This window comes from Solea solea, chromosome 5, assembly GCF_958295425.1.
Source record: "Solea solea chromosome 5, fSolSol10.1, whole genome shotgun sequence".
NCBI lineage: Eukaryota > Metazoa > Chordata > Actinopteri > Pleuronectiformes > Soleidae > Solea > Solea solea.
In genome coordinates this window covers 27,985,375-27,994,592 of record NC_081138.1, presented here as the reverse complement: position 1 = coordinate 27,994,592, position 9,218 = coordinate 27,985,375, and positions in this window count along the sequence as shown.

The window sequence follows — 9,218 nt, the reverse complement described above, 5'->3', positions numbered from 1 at the left end:
ATAGTATAGTATGTCATCCAAAATCACTCAAAAAAGTCATAGTATAGTATGTCGTCCAAAATCACTCAAAAAAGTCATAGTATAGTATGTCGTCCAAAATCTGTCAAAAAAGTCATAGTATAGTATGTCGTCCAAAATCACTCAAAAAAGTCATAGTATAGTATGTCGTCCAAAATCTGTCAAAAATGTCATACTTTAGTATGTCGTCCAAAATCTTTCAAAAAAAGTCATAGTATAGTATGTCGTCCAAAATCACTCAAAAATGTCATACTTTAGTATGTCGTCCAAAATCTGTCAAAAAAGTCATAGTATAGTATGTCGTTTCAAAATCAAACAAAAAGTCATAGTAAAGTATGTCGTCCAAAATTAGTCAAAAAAGTCATAGTATAGCATGTCGTCCAAAATTAGTCAAAAAAGTCCTAGTATAGTATGTCGTCCAAAATCACTCAAAAAAGTCATAGTATAGTATGTCGTTTCAATTTCAATCAAAAAGTCATAGTATAGTATGTCGTCCAAAATCACTCAAAAAAGTCATAGTATAGTATGTCGTCCAAAATCACTCAAAAATGTCATACTTTAGTATGTCGTCCAAAATCTGTCAAAAAAGTAATAGTATAGTATGTCGTCCAAAATCACTCAAAAAAGTCATAGTATAGTATGTCGTCCAAAATCTGTCAAAAAAGTAATAGTATAGTATGTCATCCAAAATCACTCAAAAAAGTCATAGTATAGTATGTCGTCCAAAATCACTCAAAAAAGTCATAGTATAGTATGTCGTTCAAAATTAGTCAAAAAAGTCATAGTATAGTATGTCGTCCAAAATCACTCAAAAGAGTCATAGTATAGTATGTCGTTTCAATTTCAATCAAAAAGTCATAGTATAGTATGTCGTCCAAAATCACTCAAAAAAGTCATAGTATAGTATGTCGTCCAAAATCTGTCAAAAAAGTCATAGTATAGTATGTCGTCCAAAATCACTCAAAAAAGTCATAGTATAGTATGTAGTTCAAAATTAGTCAAAAAAGTCATAGTATAGTATGTCGTCCAAAATCTGTCAAAAAAGTCATAGTATAGTATGTCGTCCAAAATAACTCAAAAAAGTCATAGTATAGTATGTCGTCCAAAATTAGTCAAAAAAGTCATAGTATAGTATGTCGTCCAAAATAACTCAAAAAAGTCATAGTATAGTATGTCGTTCAAAATTAGTCAAAAAAGTCATAGTATAGTATGTCGTCCAAAATCTTTCAAAAAAGTCATAGTATAGTATGTCGTCCAAAATCTGTCAAAAAAGTCATAGTATAGTATGTCGTCCAAAATCACTCAAAAAAGTCATAGTATAGTATGTCGTCCAAAATCTGTCAAAAAGTCATAGTATAGTATGTCGTCCAAAATCACTCAAAAATGTCATACTTTAGTATGTCGTCCAAAATCTGTCAAAAAAGTAATAGTATAGTATGTCGTCCAAAATCACTCAAAAAAGTCATAGTATAGTATGTCGTCCAAAATCTGTCAAAAAAGTAATAGTATAGTATGTCATCCAAAATCACTCAAAAAAGTCATAGTATAGTATGTCGTCCAAAATCACTCAAAAAAGTCATAGTATAGTATGTCGTTCAAAATTAGTCAAAAAAGTCATAGTATAGTATGTCGTCCAAAATCACTCAAAAAAGTCATAGTATAGTATGTCGTCCAAAATCTGTCAAAAAAGTCATAGTATAGTATGTCGTCCAAAATAACTCAAAAAAGTCATAGTATAGTATGTCGTCCAAAATTAGTCAAAAAAGTCATAGTATAGTATGTCGTCCAAAATAACTCAAAAAAGTCATAGTATAGTATGTCGTTCAAAATTAGTCAAAAAAGTCATAGTATAGTATGTCGTCCAAAATCTTTCAAAAAAGTCATAGTATAGTATGTCGTCCAAAATCTGTCAAAAAAGTCATAGTATAGTATGTCGTCCAAAATCACTCAAAAAAGTCATAGTATAGTATGTCGTCCAAAATCTGTCAAAAAGTCATAGTTTAGTATGTCGTCCAAAATCACTCAAAAAAGTCATAGTATAGTATGTCGTTCAAAATCACTCAAAAAAGTCATAGTATAGTATGTCGTCCAAAATCACTCAAAAAAGTCATAGTATAGTATGTCGTCCAAAATCACTCAAAAATGTCATACTTTAGTATGTCGTCCAAAATCTGTCAAAAAAGTAATAGTATAGTATGTCGTCCAAAATCACTCAAAAAAGTCATAGTATAGTATGTCGTCCAAAATCACTCAAAAAAGTCATAGTATAGTATGTCGTTCAAAATCACTCAAAAAAGTCATAGTATAGTATGTCGTCCAAAATCACTCAAAAATGTCATACTTTAGTATGTCGTCCAAAATCTGTCAAAAAAGTCATAGTATAGTATGTCGTTTCAAAATCAATCAAAAAGTCATAGTATAGTATGTCGTCCAAAATCTGTCAAAAAAGTCATAGTATAGTATGTCGTCCAAAATCTGTCAAAAAAGTCATAGTATAGTATGTATTCCAAAATCACTCAAAAAAGTCATAGTATAGTATGTCGTCCAAAATCTGTCAAAAAGTCATAGTTTAGTATGTCGTCCAAAATCTGTAAAAAAAAGTCATAGTATAGTATGTCGTCCAAAATCACTCAAAAAAGTCATAGTATAGTATGTCGTTCAAAATCACTCAAAAAAGTCATAGTATAGTATGTCGTCCAAAATCACTCAAAAATGTCATACTTTAGTATGTCGTCCAAAATCTGTCAAAAAAGTCATAGTATAGTATGTCGTTTCAAAATCAATCAAAAAGTCATAGTATAGTATGTCGTCCAAAATCTGTCAAAAAAGTCATAGTATAGTATGTCGTCCAAAATCTGTCAAAAAAGTCATAGTATAGTATGTATTCCAAAATCACTCAAAAAAGTCATAGTATAGTATGTCGTCCAAAATCTGTCAAAAAGTCATAGTTTAGTATGTCGTCCAAAATCTGTAAAAAAAAGTCATAGTATAGTATGTCGTCCAAAATCACTCAAAAAAGTCATAGTATAGTATGTCGTTCAAAATTAGTCAAAAAAGTCATAGTACAGTATGTCGTCCAAAATCTGTCAAAAAAGTCATAGTATAGTATGTCGTCCAAAATTAGTCAAAAAAGTCATAGTATAGTATGTCGTCCATAATCTGTCAAAAAAGTCATAGTATAGTATGTCGTCCCAAATCACTCAAAAAAGTCATAGTATAGTATGTCGTTTCAATTTCAATCAAAAAGTCATAGTATAGTATGTCGTCCAAAATCACTCAAAAAAGTCATAGTATAGTATGTCGTCCAAAATCACTCAAAAATGTCATACTTTAGTATGTCGTCCATAATCTGTCAAAAAAGTCATAGTATAGTATGTCGTCCAAAATCACTCAAAAAAGTCATAGTATAGTATGTCGTCCAAAATCACTCAAAACAGTCATAGTATAGTATGTCGTCCAAAATTAGTCAAAAAAGTCATTGTATAGTATGTCGTCCAAAATCACTCAAAAAAGTCATAGTATAGTATGTCGTCCAAAATCTGTCAAAAAGTCATAGTTTAGTATGTCGTCCAAAATCACTCAAAAAAGTCATAGTATAGTATGTCGTTCAAAATCACTCAAAAAAGTCATAGTATAGTATGTCGTCCAAAATCACTCAAAAAAGTCATAGTATAGTATGTCGTCCAAAATCACTCAAAAATGTCATACTTTAGTACGTCGTCCAAAATCTGTCAAAAAAGTCATAGTATAGTATGTCGTTTCAAAATCAATCAAAAAGTCATAGTATAGTATGTCGTCCAAAATCTGTCAAAAAAGTCATAGTATAGTATGTCGTCCAAAATCACTCAAAACAGTCATAGTATAGTATGTCGTCCAAAATGAGTCAAAAAAGTCATTGTATAGTATGTCGTCCAAAATCACTCAAAAAAGTCATAGTATAGTATGTCGTCCAAAATCTGTCAAAAAGTCATAGTTTAGTATGTCGTCCAAAATCACTCAAAAAAGTCATAGTATAGTATGTCGTTCAAAATCACTCAAAAAAGTCATAGTATAGTATGTCGTCCAAAATCACTCAAAAAAGTCATAGTATAGTATGTCGTCCAAAATCACTCAAAAATGTCATACTTTAGTATGTCGTCCAAAATCTGTCAAAAAAGTCATAGTATAGTATGTCGTTTCAAAATCAATCAAAAAGTCATAGTATAGTATGTCGTCCAAAATCTGTCAAAAAAGTCATAGTATAGTATGTCGTCCAAAATCTGTCAAAAAAGTCATAGTATAGTATGTCGTCCAAAATCACTCAAAAAAGTCATAGTATAGTATGTCGTCCAAAATCTTTCAAAAAAGTCATAGTATAGTATGTCGTCCAAAATCACTCAAAAAAGTCATAGTATAGTATGTCGTCCAAAATCACTCAAAAATGTCATAGTATAGTATGTCGTCCAAAATGAATCAAAAAAGTCATAGTATAGTATGTCGTCCAAAATTAGTCAAAAAAGTCCTAGTATAGTATGTCGTCCAAAATCACTCAAAAAAGTCATAGTATAGTATGTCGTCCAAAATCACTCAAAAATGTCATACTTTAGTATGTCGTCCATAATCTGTCAAAAAAGTCATAGTATAGTATGTCGTCCAAAATCACTCAAAACAGTCATAGTATAGTATGTCGTCCAAAATTAGTCAAAAAAGTCATTGTATAGTATGTCGTCCAAAATCACTCAAAAAAGTCATAGTATAGTATGTCGTCCAAAATCTGTCAAAAAGTCATAGTTTAGTATGTCGTCCAAAATCACTCAAAAAAGTCATAGTATAGTATGTCGTTCAAAATCACTCAAAAAAGTCATAGTATAGTATGTCGTCCAAAATCACTCAAAAAAGTCATAGTATAGTATGTCGTCCAAAATCACTCAAAAATGTCATACTTTAGTATGTCGTCCAAAATCTGTCAAAAAAGTCATAGTATAGTATGTCGTCCAAAATCACTCAAAAAAGTCATAGTATAGTATGTCGTTCAAAATTAGTCAAAAAAGTCATAGTATAGTATGTCGTCCAAAATCACTCAAAAATGTCATAGTATAGTATGTCGTCCAAAATGAATCAAAAAAGTCATAGTATAGTATGTCGTCCAAAATTAGTCAAAAAAGTCCTAGTATAGTATGTCGTCCAAAATCACTCAAAAAAGTCATAGTATAGTATGTCGTCCAAAATCACTCAAAAATGTCATACTTTAGTATGTCGTCCATAATCTGTCAAAAAAGTCATAGTATAGTATGTCGTCCAAAATCACTCAAAACAGTCATAGTATAGTATGTCGTCCAAAATTAGTCAAAAAAGTCATTGTATAGTATGTCGTCCAAAATCACTCAAAAAAGTCATAGTATAGTATGTCGTCCAAAATCTGTCAAAAAGTCATAGTTTAGTATGTCGTCCAAAATCACTCAAAAAAGTCATAGTATAGTATGTCGTTCAAAATCACTCAAAAAAGTCATAGTATAGTATGTCGTCCAAAATCACTCAAAAAAGTCATAGTATAGTATGTCGTCCAAAATCACTCAAAAATGTCATACTTTAGTATGTCGTCCAAAATCTGTCAAAAAAGTCATAGTATAGTATGTCGTCCAAAATCACTCAAAAAAGTCATAGTATAGTATGTCGTTCAAAATTAGTCAAAAAAGTCATAGTATAGTATGTCGTCCAAAATCTGTCAAAAAAGTCATAGTATAGTATGTCGTCCAAAATCACTCAAAAAAGTCATAGTATAGTATGTCGTCCAAAATCTGTCAAAAAAGTCATAGTATAATATGTCGTCCAAAATTGCTCAAAAAGTCATAGTATAGTATGTCGTCCAACATCACTTAAAAAAGTCATAGTATAGTATGTTGTGCAAAATCTGTCAAAAAAGTCATACTTTAGTATGTCGTCCAAAATCTTTCAAAAAAGTCATAGTATAGTATGTCGTCCAAAATCACTCAAAAAAGTCATAGTATAGTATGTCGTCCAAAATCACTCAAAAATGTCATACTTTAGTATGTCGTCCATAATCTGTCAAAAAAGTCATAGTATAGTATGTCGTCCAAAATCAGTCAAAAAAGTCATAGTATAGTATGTCGTCCAAAATCACTCAAAACAGTCATAGTATAGTATGTCGTCCAAAATTAGTCAAAAAAGTCATTGTATAGTATGTCGTCCAAAATCACTCAAAAAAGTTATAGTATAGTATGTCGTCCAAAATCTGTCAAAAAGTCATAGTTTAGTATGTCGTCCAAAATCACTCAAAAAAGTCATAGTATAGTATGTCGTTCAAAATCACTCAAAAAAGTCATAGTATAGTATGTCGTCCAAAATCACTCAAAAAAGTCATAGTATAGTATGTCGTCCAAAATCACTCAAAAATGTCATAGTATAGTATGTCGTTCAAATTAGTCAAAAAAGTCATAGTATAGTATGTCGTCCAAAATCTGTCAAAAAAGTCATAGTATAGTATGTCGTCCAAAATCACTCAAAAAAGTCATAGTATAGTATGTCGTCCAAAATCTGTCAAAAAAGTCATAGTATAATATGTCGTCCAAAATCGCTCAAAAAGTCATAGTATAGTATGTCGTCCAACATCACTTAAAAAAGTCATAGTATAGTATGTCGTGCAAAATCTGTCAAAAAAGTCATAGTATAGTATGTCGTCCAAAATCACTCAAAAATGTCATAGTATAGTATGTCGTCCAAAATCAGTCAAAAAAGTCATAGTATAGTATGTCGTCCAAAATCACTCAAAAAAGTCATAGTATAGTATGTCGTCCAAAATCACTCAGAAAAGTCATAGTATAGTATGTCGTCCAAAATTAGTCAAAAAAAGTCATAGTATAGTATGTCGTCCAAAATCAGTCAAAAAAGTCATAGTATAGTATGTCGTCCAAAATCAGTCATAAAAGTCATAGTATAGTATGTCGTCCAAAATCACTCAGAAAAGTCATAGTATAGTATGTCGTCCAAAATTAGTCAAAAAAAGTCATAGTATAGTATGTCGTCCAAAATCAGTCAAAAAAGTCATAGTATAGTATGTCGTCCAAAATCAGTCAAAAAAGTCATAGTATAGTATGTCGTCCAAAATCACTCAGAAAAGTCATAGTATAGTATGTCGTCCAAAATCACTCAGAAAAGTCATACATTTTCATAACAGGAATTTTTAAATGTTGCCCTTTTAAAGAAAACTCCAACTTTGAAAACCACATCAATAAACAAATTCTCTTTGTATTTGCAACACATTGTCAGCAGAGGGCAGTGCAGCACATGACACACGTTTTCTTTTACCTCTTCCAATACATGCACCTTAAAAAAAAATAAAATTATAATTGATATTAGCAAATATCAGTTGCTCAGTGTCAGAAAAAACATGATGCTTCACTTTGACCTTTCTAAACAAAGCTCCAAATCCCAAAACAAACACTGATTGTGTGTGATTGACAGGAAAGAGAAACAAAGATGAAAGCACTGAAGAAGAAAAAACCCAGAGAAAGTTGGGTAAAGTTCTTTGGTTCGTAAGTTTTTTCTTATCAGCTTTCAGTCAGTGATGCAAGAAAGTGAAACGTCTCAATCTGAAGTCTGTAGGTTCTTTTGCAGGAAAATCAATATCTGCAACAGAGAATTTTTCACCTCCTCGGCTACAATTTCACCTTCAGTGTTTGTTTTTACCACATCCTCGTATTTTTGTAGGTGGGACATCACAAATGAATTGTTATATTCTCACTGACTTTCTTTTCTTATGTCTATATGTCAGTCTTTTATTAAATATATTTCTCTTAAATTCATGAGGAAAATATTCTTCTTAACAATAATCCAAAAGTGTATGTAAAGCTTGATGCCACTTAAGAATTGAGACATTAAAAAGTGACGTATAATGACTTACACAACACATTGTTAAATTAAATTAAATTAAATTAAATTAAATGTGTAAGTGGTATTTTCACTGAATTAACATAATAATAATAATAATAATAATACATTACAATTAAAAATTAAAATAAATTAAATTAGAATTAATAATAATTAATAATTTAATAAAATAAAATAAAAAATTCAATTAAATAAATTGTTATTTTTCAAACTATAAATAATCTTCTTAAACTTAAAACAAAATTATAAAATGTATAAATGATAAAGTTTGAATATCTCATACATTACATAAAACAAAGTCATATCTCATCAGGTAAAAGTAAAGGTAACATAAAATCATTCTTCTGTGGAGGCCAATAAAAGGAAGAGGAGAACAGAGTGGATGCTTTAAATTGTAAATTTATAGAAAACAATAAATGACTTAAGTGTAACACCATGAATAATAGCACTGACTTGTATAAAAATAGCCTCAGGGTGATGCTTTTATTATCACGTAAAGGCCTAAAACTGTCAATCACTGTCATCCTCACATCACTGGACACAGTGGTATTTCACTGAAAATGTCAAACACTCGCAGTCAAAGCAGCTATTACTGGAGAAGTTTGGGAATATTTACTCTCAGGCCACGCACGAGAAAACACGACAGTTTCTTACCATCACTGGAAAGTTTTCACTCTGTGTTTACTGTAAATAAAAGTGTTTTATATTTCTACATTGGATAAAGAGGCGAGAATTCCACACGCTGAGCTAATGAGATTCTGCTGACTCCAAAACTGTGGGAGATCAGACGTCTGCAGAATACATTTGTGGTAACTTTCACTGCAAGTCTGAGTCATAAACATTGACCGTGCACAGGACCAGGAGTCCTCATGGAGACCAAAAACCTGGTCCTAATGAGGCAGAAACATTTGGAACTGGTTAACTTTAGGGATAAATCTTTATATAAACTGTACAGTGGTAAACAATTCCGAGTCCTTACAAGAATAGATGTCCAAAACTCTGTGTGTGTGTGTGTATGTGTGTGTGTTTGTGCTTGTATCTTTCTGAGGACCATTAAACTGGGCTGTTAATGGGTTAAGACGTGGATTTGGGGTTAAGGGTCAGGTATTTAGTTGTGATGGTTAGGGTTAAGGTTAAGGGGCTTGAGAACGCATTAAGTCTCTGTGTTATCTCACTAAAACAATGCAATGCAAAACAGTAAATCTGTCCACATGATGGGGACTTGTCTTCCTTACGGGGATTAAAGAAAATCTCCATAACGCAGATTATCACATTTTAAGGTGAAGACACGGGTGGAGTTAGAGTTCGGTTAA